The sequence below is a fragment of the Oncorhynchus mykiss genome, chromosome 11 (genome assembly GCF_057628025.1).
Source record: "Oncorhynchus mykiss isolate SJ-2025 chromosome 11, ASM5762802v1, whole genome shotgun sequence".
Taxonomy (NCBI): domain Eukaryota; kingdom Metazoa; phylum Chordata; class Actinopteri; order Salmoniformes; family Salmonidae; genus Oncorhynchus; species Oncorhynchus mykiss.
The window spans coordinates 19,137,501-19,149,611 of record NC_143032.1 but is presented as its reverse complement, the minus strand read 5'-3'; the positions used below and the strand labels follow the sequence as shown (position 1 = coordinate 19,149,611).

General features: G+C 45.9%; 1 protein-coding gene across 3 annotated transcripts in view; it reads left to right on the top strand.

Annotated features, from left to right (window-relative positions):
- The window catches only part of LOC110535425 (catenin delta-2), a 395,208-nt gene that overhangs the window by 348,287 nt on the left and 34,810 nt on the right, over nucleotides 1–12,111 (top strand). The window lies entirely within an intron of this gene.

The following is a 12,111-nucleotide window of genomic DNA, read 5'->3' as shown; positions in this document are numbered from 1 at the left end:
GTAAGTGTCTTCACTGACATTTTCAACCTCTCCCTGTCTGAGTCTGTTATACCAACATGTTTTAAGCAGACGTGCCCAAGAACACTAAGTTAACCTGTCTAAATGACTACCGACCCGTAGCACTCACGGCTGTACCCATGAATTGCTTTGAAAGGCTGGTCATGGCTCACATCAACAGTATCCTCCCGGATACCCTAGACCCACTCCAATTTGCGTAACGCCCCAACAGATCCACGGATGATGCAGTCTCTATTGCACTCCACACTGCCCTTTCCCACCTGGACAAAAGGAACACCTATGTGAGAATTTTATTCATTGACTACAGCTCAGCGTTCAACACCATTGTGCCCTCAAAGCTCACCATCAAGCTAAGGACCCTGGGACTAAACACCTCCCTCTGCAACTGGATCCTGGACTTCCTGACGGGCCGCACCCAGGTGGTAAGGGTAGGTAACAACACATCCGCCACGCTGCTCCTCAAGACATGGGCCCCTCAGGGGTGCGTACTCAGCCCCCTCCTGTACTCCCTGTTCACTCATGACTGCATGGCCAGGCACGACTCCAACAAAGACTTGTCCCGAAGCCACTCCTGCATTATCTTGGCTGTGTGCTTTGGGTCGTTGTCCTGTTGGGAAGGGGAACCTTCGACTCAGTCTAAGATCCTGAGCGCCCTGGAGCAGGTTTTCATCATCATCAAGGATCTCTCTGTACTTTGCTCCGTTTATCTTTCCCTAGATCCTGACTAGTCTCCCAGTACCTGCCACTGAAAAACATCCCCACCGTATGATGCTGCCACCACCATGCTTCACCGTAGGGATGGTTTTGGCCAGGTGATGAGCGGTACCTGGTTTCCTCCAGATGTGACACTTGGCATTCAGGCAAAAGAGTTCAATATTGGTTTGATCAGGCCAGATAATATTTTTTCTCATGGTCTTAGATTCCTTTAGGTGCCTTTTGGCAAACTCCAAGCGGGCTGTCATGTGCCTTTTACTGAGGAGTGGCTTCCGTCTGTCCCCTCTACTATAAAGGCCTGATTAGCGGAGTGCTTCAGAGATGTTTTTTCTTCTGGAAGGTTCTCCCATCTCCGCAGAGGAACTCTGCAGCTCTGTCAGAGTGACCATTGGGTTCTTGGTCACTTCCCTGACAAAGGTCCATCTCCCCCTATTGCTCAGTTTGACTCTAGGAAGAGTCTTGGTGGTTCCAAACTTCTTCTATTTAAGAATGATGGAGGCCACTGTGTTCTTGAGACATTCAATGCTGCAGACATGTTTTGGTACCCTTCCCCTGATCTGTGCCTCGACACAATCCTGTATCTGAGCTTTAAGGACAATTTCTTCGACCTCATGGCTTGGTTTTTGCTCCGACGTGCATTGTCAACTGTGGAACCTTAAATAGACAGGTGAGTGCCCTTCCAAATCATGTCCAATCAATTGAATTTACCACAGGTGGACTCCAATGAAGTTGTAGAAATATCTCAAAGATGAATCAAAGGGTCTTTATTTGTATTTATTTTTTATTTGCAAACATTTCTTAAAACCTGACAAAACACAGCGCTTACGTTATCAGAATATAAACCCTGTCACTATGGGAGACCGAGCAGGGTGTTCTGATGGTTGCTATTACACCGAACAGTTGTCAGAAAGATCCTTCCATCAGGGTTGTGTGTTGATGTGTCACTATGGAGTTCACTGCAGTCGATTCTGGGTAACACGTTGGTGTAACTTGACAGTGAGTGATGTTGCTCTCCGTAGACGTTGCCCCTAACAACTGAAACAGGGTCAGATATGTGTTCATTCCACCCAATAGGCCCTCATTAATCTTCTGTGGTTAGGAACTATGTTTATCTCCAGCAGGACATGTTTGGCATAGGATAAGAATCAGTTTCTGGCTATATGTGTAGAATAGTGCAGCCATGCTTTGACCTATAAAATGAATGGTTAGGCTACTTCAAGCATCGCACTTCTATTCATGACTCATGTACTCAGTATAATAATATGCCGGTTGACACTGTCTCTGTAGCCTCTTCTCTATTGTCTACATATTGACAAGAGCTGTATATGTTTCTAATGAAACACAATTGTACAATAACCACCCTCTTCAAATCCTCCTGTCGCCCTCAAAAAGCAAAAAACCCACTCTTTCTCTTCTAATTTTCTCTAAAGTGGCTAGCAGCAGCCATTAGCATGCAGGAGTGGCTGGTTTTAAAATAACTGCTCTATAACTGCTTAAGAAGATTGCTACTCTTCTAAAGCGCAATCACCTCTTAAAACCATTTTTCCGCCAGGCAGAGGGACTCCTGATGATGAACACGTTTTCGGGCCCTGTCATGTTCACCTTAAAGTTAGGATGCATCCCAAATTCCACCCTATTCCGTATATAGTGCACTACATTTGGCCAGTTCCCATAGGGCTATATAGGGAATAGGGTGCCATTTGGGAGGGAGAGTAAAGTAATGTTAAAGTAGAGTAAATGAAGACTTAATGTGGACAATATTAGCTTGTCTGAGTGTCCCTCTGTTTCTCAGTTTAGCAACATTTATAGAACCTTCTCACAGCATTCAAATCCAAGACAAATCTCTCTCTCTCTCTGTCTCTCTGTCGCTCTGTCTCTCTGTCTCTCTCTCTCTCTCTCTGTCTCTCTCTCTCTCTCTCTCTGTCTCTCTCTCTCTCTCTCTCTGTCTCTCTCTCTCTCTCTCTCTCTCTCTCTCTCTCTCTCTCTCTCTCTCTCTCTGTCTCTCTCTCTCTCTCTCTCTACTGTCACTGTGGAGGAGTTTCTGGTCGCCATAGAAGAGAAGTTGTTGAAAATGTTGCTTATGCGTCGCGGGTTAATAAAGCTGTGGTGGTTTTTCTTAAAGAAGAGTGTCTTGTTGATCAGCTGATTGAGCCTGGCGTAATTCTTTAAGGCATGTTAATTCAAGTTTCGCTGCTTTTTTCTCCGTCAACAAGGGTTACGATTTCGAAAGTACCGCCATTTATTCCCAATGAGCTATTGGAGTGTGATTTATTGTGGTTTGGGAAGTTTGCAAGTTCAATTAAAATTGTCCCATTTGGTTGCAAACACCCGGCTCTGAAGCAGTTTGTCGTTTCGGCGACAAGTGTTTATGTTTTTGAACTCACCCGAGTAGACTTTGGAGTTATCGTTTCATTTTTTTATAACCTTTATTTACCTAGGCAAGTCAGTTAAGAACAAATTCTTATTTACAATGACGGCCTACTGGGGAACAGTGTGTTAACTGCCTTGTTCAGGGGCAGAACGACAGATGTTTACCTTGTCAGCTCGGGGATTTGATCCAGCAACCTTTTGGTTACTGGCACAACGCCACTAGGCTTCCTGACACCCCAAAAGCAGTGGGACATAATTTTCCGGTCCCTGCAGTGAATGGTGTATAGTTTAAAGTCAAGTATGTGTATAGTCAAGTATGACAACATACTCTATATGACTTATGCTACTACGGGTATTCAGCAGTGTTTTGAGTGTGAGGATGTTGGCCATAAGCGACATGCTTGCTCGAAAATGAGAAGGTGGAGTTCAGGATGCAGGTGGTCCTTGTAACGCCTGGGCCCACTGATGTAGGGAGAGTTGGGCTGGCAGTGGTAGAGCAGCCACACACACCTGTTGCTGAGGATCAAGTTGTTTGTGTTGAGGGTACTGAGTTGCAGCTTGTACCAGAGGGGAACATAGCATCTGTGGCGGGCATAAAAACATTATTGTAGGAGGTAAGGATGGATCTGGTGAGCCATTTCCCCAGACTGGTGAGGAGATGCACAGTACGAATGAAGGGGTACAGGAGGGGGTTCAGGTGGAGGTTGTCTCCCAGGTAGTGGAGGAGAAGTCCATTACGAGTAATGGAGTACAGGAGGGGGTTCAGGTGGAGCTAATCTCCCAGGTAGTGGAGGAGAAGTCCATTACGAGTAATGGAGTACAGGAGGGGGTTCAGGTGGAGCTAATCTCCCAGGTAGTGGAGGTGATGTCCATTACGAGTAATGGAGTACAGGAGGGGGTTCAGGTGGAGCTAATATCCCAGGTAGTGGAGGAGATGTCCATTACGAGTAATGGAGTACAGGAGGGGGTTCAGGTGGAGCTAATCTCCCAGGTAGTGGAGAAGATATCCATTACGAGTAATGGAGTACAGGAGGGGGTTCAGGTGGAGCTAATCTCCCAGGTAGTGGAGGAGATGTCCATTACGAGTAATGGAGTACAGGAGGGGGTTCAGGTGGAGCTAATCTCCCAGGTAGTGGAGGAGATGTCCATTACGAGTAATGGAGTACAGGAGGGGGTTCAGGTGGAGCTAATCTCCCAGGTAGTGGAGGAGATGTCCATTACGAGTAATGGAGTACAGGAGGGGGTTCAGGTGGAGCTAATCTCCCAGGTAGTGGAGGAGATGTCCATTACGAGTAATGGAGTACAGGAGGGGGTTCAGGTGGAGCTAATCTCCCAGGTAGTGGAGGAGAAGTCCATTACGAGTAATGGAGTACAGGAGGGGGTTCAGGTGGAGCTAATCTCCCAGGTAGTGGAGGAGATGTCCATTACGAGTAATGGAGTACAGGAGGGGGTTCAGGTGGAGCTAATCTCCCAGGTAGTGGAGAAGATATCCATTACGTGTAATGGAGTACAGGAGGGGGTTCAGGTGGAGCTAATCTCCCAGGTAGTGGAGGAGATGTCAATTACGAGTAATGGAGTACAGGAGGGGGTTCAGGTGGAGCTAATATCCCAGGTAGTGGAGGAGATGTCCATTACGAGTAATGGAGTACAGGAGGGGGTTCAGGTGGAGCTAATATCCCAGGTAGTGGAGGAGATGTCCATTACGAGTAATGGAGTACAGGAGGGGGTTCAGGTGGAACTAATCTCCCAGGTAGTGGAGGAGATGCCCGGTACGAGTGATGGGGTATGGGAGGGGGTTCAGGTGGAGCTAATCTCCCAGGTAGTGGTGGAGATGCCCGGTACGAGAGATGGGGTGGAGGAGGGGGTTCAGGTGGAGCTCATCTCCCAGGTAGTGGAGGAGAAACCTGGTAGGAGTGATGGGGTGCAGGTGGGGAGTATTGAGAGGTATGTGTCAGTGGGGAGTCAGGGATCCAGAGCCTCAGTTGAGGACGATCAGGAGAGGGATCTGGACATGTCTGATATCCCTGTTGATATGATAGCAGCTAGTTACTCAATTTACAATCTAGGTGAGGTTTTGGCAGGTTTTTTATGTTGAAAAGTTTGAGGTCAGCTGTTGTGTTACAGAAGATGGTGGGGTTAAACCAGTTGAGAGTGAAGAAGCGTTTCCGCTTGTGGAAATGTGTTACTGCTGTCACTACAGCAAAACATAGTGGGAAGCGTGGTAAGGTTAAAATCAAATTAAAACAATGATGATTACCATGCCTCATAGGGTGCTTTTTTTTCTCTTTGTCTGGTTCCGTTGTAGTCTCTTCTGTTTTTCCTTTCTCCTCTCCTCTATGGAGGCACTAAGGGGAGGTTCTCTCAATAATAACAGAGGAAGGGACAGGAATAAGAGATCTTGGGTGTTAGAAGTAATCAAACAGAAAAGGCTTTTCTACAGGAGATACGTACATACTGTAGTGATGAGGCTAATGAGGTTGACTGGGTATGTGGTGGGAGGGGCAGCGTATATTCAGTCATGGTACTAATTTCAGTGCTGGAGTGGCAATTTTGTTTTCGTCAGGCTCAGGGGTGACTGTGGTATCCAACAGAGATTGCCATGGCTCGGGTTTTATTGGTCAAGGCAGATTTATGTTTTTTTTATGTTTTTTTTTAATGTTTATGCTCCTAATGAGGATACAGAGCTTATTGTTGTATTTGATCAAATAAAGGTGACCAAGAGGGGTGTAATGGTTTTAGGGGGGAGACTGGAACTGTACAGTGGATTTTACTGTTGATCGCACTGCTGTAGAACCTCACGTGCCATCAGGAATCTATTAACTGAGTTTGAGCTTTCTGATGTGTGGGGAGTAAGAAATGCAAAAGTTAGGCAATACACATGGCTAAAAGTTATTGAAGGTTGTGTCAGTGCAGCAAGGTTAGACAGGTTTTATGTATCTGATCACTACTGTAGTAGGGTTGGAAGGTGTGACATTACTCCTGTGGGTTTTTCTGATCACCATAATGTTACTGTTGATATTCACTTGCCCTGTCCACGAAGGTCATCACCTTATTGGTATTTTCAAATCAAATCACATTTTATTGCTCACATACACATGGTTAGCAGATGTTAATGCGAGTGTAGCGAAATGCTAGTGCTTCTAGTTCCGACAGTGCAGTAATATCTAACAAGTAATCTAACAAATTCACAAAACTACCTAATACACACAAATGTAAAGGGATGGAATAAGAATATGTACATATAAATATATGGATGGCCGTGCGGCATAGGCAAGATGCAGTAGATGGTATGAAATACAGTATATAGATATAAGATGAGTAATGTAGAATATGTAAACATTATTTAAGTGGCATTATTTAAAGTGACTACTGATCCAATAATTAAAGTGGCCAGTGATTTGGGTCTGTATGTTGCCAGCAGCCTCTCCATGTCTGTGATGGCTGTTTAGCAGTCTGATGGCCTTAAGATAGAAGCTGTTTTTCAGTCTCTCGGTCCCCGCTTTGATGCACCTGTACTGACCTCACCTTCTGGATGATAGCGGGGTGAACAGGCAGTGGCTCGGGTGGTTGTTGTCCTTGATGATCTTTTTGGCCTTCCTGTGACACCGGGTGCTCTAGGTGTCCTGGGGGGCAGGTAGTTTGGCGCGGTGATGCGTTGTGCAGACCGTACCACCCTCTGGAGAGCCTTGCGTTTGAGGGCGGTGCAGTTGCCGTACCAGGTGATACAGCCCGACAGGATGCTCTGGATTGTGCATCTGTAAAAGTTTGTGAGGGATGTAGGTGACTAGGCCACATTTCTTCAGAAGGTTGAAGAGGAGCTGTTGCGCCTTCTTCCACACACTGTCTGTGTGGGTGGACCATTCCAGTTTGTCCGTGATGTGTACGCAGAGGAACTTAAAACTTTCCACCTTCTCCACTACTGTCCCGTCGATGTGTATGGGGGGTGCTCCCTCTTCTGTTTCCTGAAGTCCACGATCACCTCCTTTGTTTTTTAGATGTTGAGTGAGAGGAAATTTTCCTGACACCACACTCCGAGTGCCCTCCCCTCAGGCTGTCTCGTCATTGTTGGTAATCAAGCCCACTACTGTTGTGTCGTCTGCAAACTTGATAATTGAGTTATGGGTGAACAGGAAGTACAGGAGGGGGCTGAGCATGCACCCTTGTGGGGCCCCAGCGTTGAGGACCAGCGAAGTGGAGATGTTGTGTCCTACCTTCACCACCTGGGGGCAGCCCGTCAGAAAGTCCAGGACCCAATTGCACAGGGCGGGGTTGAGACCCAGGGCCTTAAGCTTAATGATGACCTTAGAGGGTACTATGGTGTTGAATGCTGAGCTGTAGTCAATGAACAGCATTCTTACATAGCTATTCCTCTTGTCCAGATGGGATAGGGCAGTGTGCAGTGTGATGGTGATTGCATCGTCTGTGGACCTGTTGGGACGGTATGCAAACTGACGTGGGTCTAGGGTGGCAGGTAAGGAGATATGATCCTTGACTAGTCTCTCCAAGCACTTCATGATGATAGAAGTGAGTGCTATGGGGCGATAGTCCTTTAGTTCAGTTATCTTTGCCTTCTTTGGTACAGGAACAATGGTGGCCATCTTGAAGCATGTGGGGACAGCAGACTGGGATAGGGAGCGATTGAATATGTCCGTAACACACCAGCGGGGCTGGTCTGCGCATGCTCTGAGGATGCGGCTAAGGATGCCGTCTGGGCCAGCAGCCTTGCGAGGGTTAACATGTTTAAATGTCTTACTCACTTTGGCCACGGAGAAGGAGAGGGGGGACCCGCAGTCCTTGGTAGTGGGCTGTGTCGGTGGCACTGTATTATCCTCAAAGCGGGCAAAGAAGGTGTTTAGCTTGTCTGAAAGCAAGACGTCAGTGTCCGTGACGTGGCTGGTTTTCTTTTTGTAGTCTGTAATTGCCTGTAGACCCTGCCACATTCGTCTAGTGTCTAGGCCGTTGAATTGCGACTCCATTTTGTCCCTATACTGACATTTCGCTTGTTTGATTGCCTTGCAGAGGAAATAACTCCACTGTTTATATTCAGCCATATTCCCCAACCTCTTTCCATGGCTGAATGCGGTGGTTCGCGCTTTCACTTCTATCCACGGTTTCTGGCTGGGGTAGGTTTTAATAGTCACAGTGGGTACAACATCAATGCACTTCCTAATAAACTCACTCACCAAGTCAGCGTATAAATCAATGTTATTGTCTGAGGCTTCCCAGAAACATTTTCCAGTCCACGTAATCCAAACATTCTTGAAGCGTGGATTCCGATTGGTCAGACCAGTGTTGAATGGTTCTAGGGGTACATGGGTACATCCTGTTTGAGTTTCTGCCTATAGGACAGTATGAGCAAGATGGAGTCGTGATTGGATTTCCCGAAGGGAGGGCGGGGGAGGGCCTTGTGTGCATCGCGGAAGTTAGAGTAGCGGTGGTCCAGTGTTTTGCTCGAATGGGTACAACAGTCAATGTGCTGGTAGAATTTAGTTAGTCTTGTTCTCAAATTAGCTTTGTTGAAATCGTCAGCTACAATAAATGCAGCCACAGGATATAAGTTTACATAGAGTCGTCCAGTGAAGTTCTTTCGGGGCCGTCAAGGTCTCTGCTTGGGGGGGGGGGGGGGGGGGATATACATGGCTGTGACTAAAATCTAAGAGAATTCTCATATGAGATAATGCAGTCGGCATTTAGGTAAGGTGAACAGAAGGACTTGAGTTCATATATGTTGTTATTGTTACACTATGAGTCCACTAGGCATCCAACCCGCCCTTCTTCTTACCAGAGAGATGTTTGTTTCTGCCGGCGCGACACATGAACAAACCTGGTGGCTGTACCGACTCTGACAACATATCCCGAGTGAGCCATGTTTCCGTGAAACAGAGAATGTTACAATCTCTGATGTCTCTCTGGAAGGCAAATCGTGCCCTAATTTCGTACACCTTGTTGTCTAGAGACTGGACATTGGCGAGTAATATGCTCGGAAGCGGTGGGTGGTGTGCTCGCCTTCTAAGTCTGACCAGGAGGCCGCTCCGTCTGCCTCTCCTGCGGCAAAGACGTTGTTTTGGGTCAGCCTCTGGGATTAGATCCAATGTCCAGGGTGGAGGTCCGAACAAAGGATCCGCTTTGGAAAAGTTGTATTCCTGGTCGTAATGCTGGTAAGTTGACGTCACTCTTATATCCAATAGTTCTTCCCGGCTGTATGTAATAGTACTTACCTAAAAAAAAAAAAATAATTACTGCATAGTTTCCTAAGGACTTGAAGCGGGGCGACCATCTCTGTTGAATGTTTTTTAGTGTTAAGTTACTACATGATGCCATGTTTTGTGAAAGTTTTTGTTGTTTTGGGGAAAAGGGAGGGTTATTAAATGGAATGCCCTAATATGTGTGTTTGGTCAACCGTATACTGCTCTGTCTAGTATTGAAGTTAAAGAGACTGTCATGACTCTTGAAGAGGACATCAAATATATTAAGTTGAAGTTGCTCACTCAGACTGACCCTGGACTAGTCTTGAACTTACAGGACAAGGGACATGAACTGAGGTCGTTTTTACAGGAAAGAGTGAAGGGTGCCTTGATTAGGACTCACTTTGCTACCCTCAAGGATATGGATGCACGTAGCGCTTTTTTTTAACCTAGGGCAATCGACATTGCAAAGCAAACAGATGATCTGCCTTCGTGTTCCTGATGGGAAGGTGGCCACAGATGACAATGAGATGCGCCAAAATGCAGTGAATTTCTACTCTGCTCTCTATAACATTGTGATCCTCTCTGTGCTGAACAGTTGTTACATGGACTTCCTCAATTGTGCCCTGAGCAGAGAGATGCTTTGAACTCCGACATTACTCTGCAGGAGCTGTCCACTACCAGCTGTTAACTCCCAATTGGATACCACGAAATTGGGGATAAAAAGGGGTAAAAAAAAATATATAATAATAACAATAATAATATAAAAAGGGGGATTTGGCTCTTCTAAAAACTGCCAACATGTTGCACTGCTGTGTGCACAATAAACAATTATATCTAAGTGTCTCTCAAACAGGCTGAAAGAATATCTGGGGCTCTTGGTCACAAATACCAGTCTTACTGTGTCCCTGACCACTCTATTGTTGATAACTTGTTTCTAATAAGAGATGTTTTACTGTATGACTGTAAACTGTATGATGTGAATGTGAGTTTTCTTTCTTTGTATCAGGACAAGGCTTTCTACCGTCTTGGATGAGTTTACTGTATGCTGGGGCCTCTTGTATGGTGAAGGTGGGGGTGGTTTGAGCTGCACTTTCCCTATCCATTGGGGTATCAGACAGGGATGCCCAATTTCAGGGTAGCTATATTGTCTGGCAATTGAACAAAATGCTTTGTTTTTTAAAAGCGAGGCTTACTGTTTTCTCTGTACCAGGGGTTATGAAGCACTACGATAGCACTGTCTGCATATGCAGATGACGTGACAGCTTTTATTACAGGGGGTGAGGATGTTAAAGGTCTCTCAAATGCTCTAAAGGTGTATGAGGGGGTCTCCTCAGCTAGAATTAATTGGGAAAAGAGTGAATCGCTGTGGGCTGGTCAGCTTCAGATAGGGTCTGTTCCACGATTACTAGGGGGGCTTCAGTGGGGCAGAGATGGGATGAAGACATTGGGGGGTTTTCTAGGCTCCGATGTCTTTCAAAAAGAGAATTGGGAGGGTGTAGTGGATAAGGTGTGTGCCAGATTGTGTAGGTGGAAATGGGTGCTACCCCAGCTGTCTTATAGGGGAAGGGTGCTGGTAGCCAATAACCTTCTACCCTGTGGCACAGACTAAAGATTTTACAGCCACCAGGGTGTAAAATCTGATACAAGAGCTTCAATTTCTTGACCCGTGTCAATTTCTGACCCTTGTCAATTTCTTCTGGTCTGGACAAAATTGTATTAAAGTTGCAGCCCTGTACCCGCCACTAGACGAGGGTGGGCAAGGCCTGGTGGACATTTCTTCTAGGATCATTGCTTTCCAACTTCAAGCAGCCCAGATACTGTCGTACAGTGACGGTTCTAGCTGGGTCGATACACCCTACACTTTGGCTGCAGTCCAAACACTTAAAAGACAGACCCTATCCCCTCAGCCCTCAAATGAAATGGACTCTTCTGATGACGTATCATAACGTCTGACGAGTATACACTTGCAGGGCAAGGGGCGAGGGAGGATTTTTTGACCTGCTATAATTGACCGCTATTGCCCGGAAATTCATCACTCGTTCATCCCGCGATGATTGTGTTTTCAGCCAACGGTAGCTTGTGGGTGCTTTATATGCGCTACAGTCATTTATGATGGCATGTCTTCTTACATTAAATATATCATTATTAATATACACTTACTGTATGAAAGCTAGCAAGTGAATTAGCTAAATAATGTTATCCTTCTGAAGGTGAATAATGTTTCTAAATTTCCAAAAGCTAACCAAACAAAAACATAATTACTTTTATGTTTGTGGCGTCATGTGCATTAGTAGCAGAATTACTTTATAACTTATTATAACTTATTTACATTTGTTTTTACTTACACTTCTTTGCGGATGTACAATCATCACAAATTGAATAATGGTGAGTTTCAGGCCCCAAAGTGAACATAATTGTACACTAGCAAACTTGAGGGATTTACGTTGCAAACTTCCCTTGCTTGGCTAATCATTTGACCGCCCTCCAAGATGGTGACGGGGATAAGGCGAGGGTAAGTGGACGAGGGTGTGTCTTTTATGAGTTTGGACCGCAGCCATTGATGAGGAGAACGGGATGTTTGGGCTTAGATAAGCACCATTTCCTCTTAAAGCTAGAGGGTGGTGATTTGTCTGGCCTGACTCCATTCTATGAGTCTGTTATGCAAGCTTGGAGCATTTTCGACATGTCCCGTAAGGCCGGCACGCCACCAGGAATGTGGCTTTTTCAATAACCTCTTTTTTATAACAGTGCCGTCCTATGGGTTCAGCCAGCCTACGTTCATGCCTGTTAGGTGTGGGGTGTACCAAGCTGGGTCATCTGA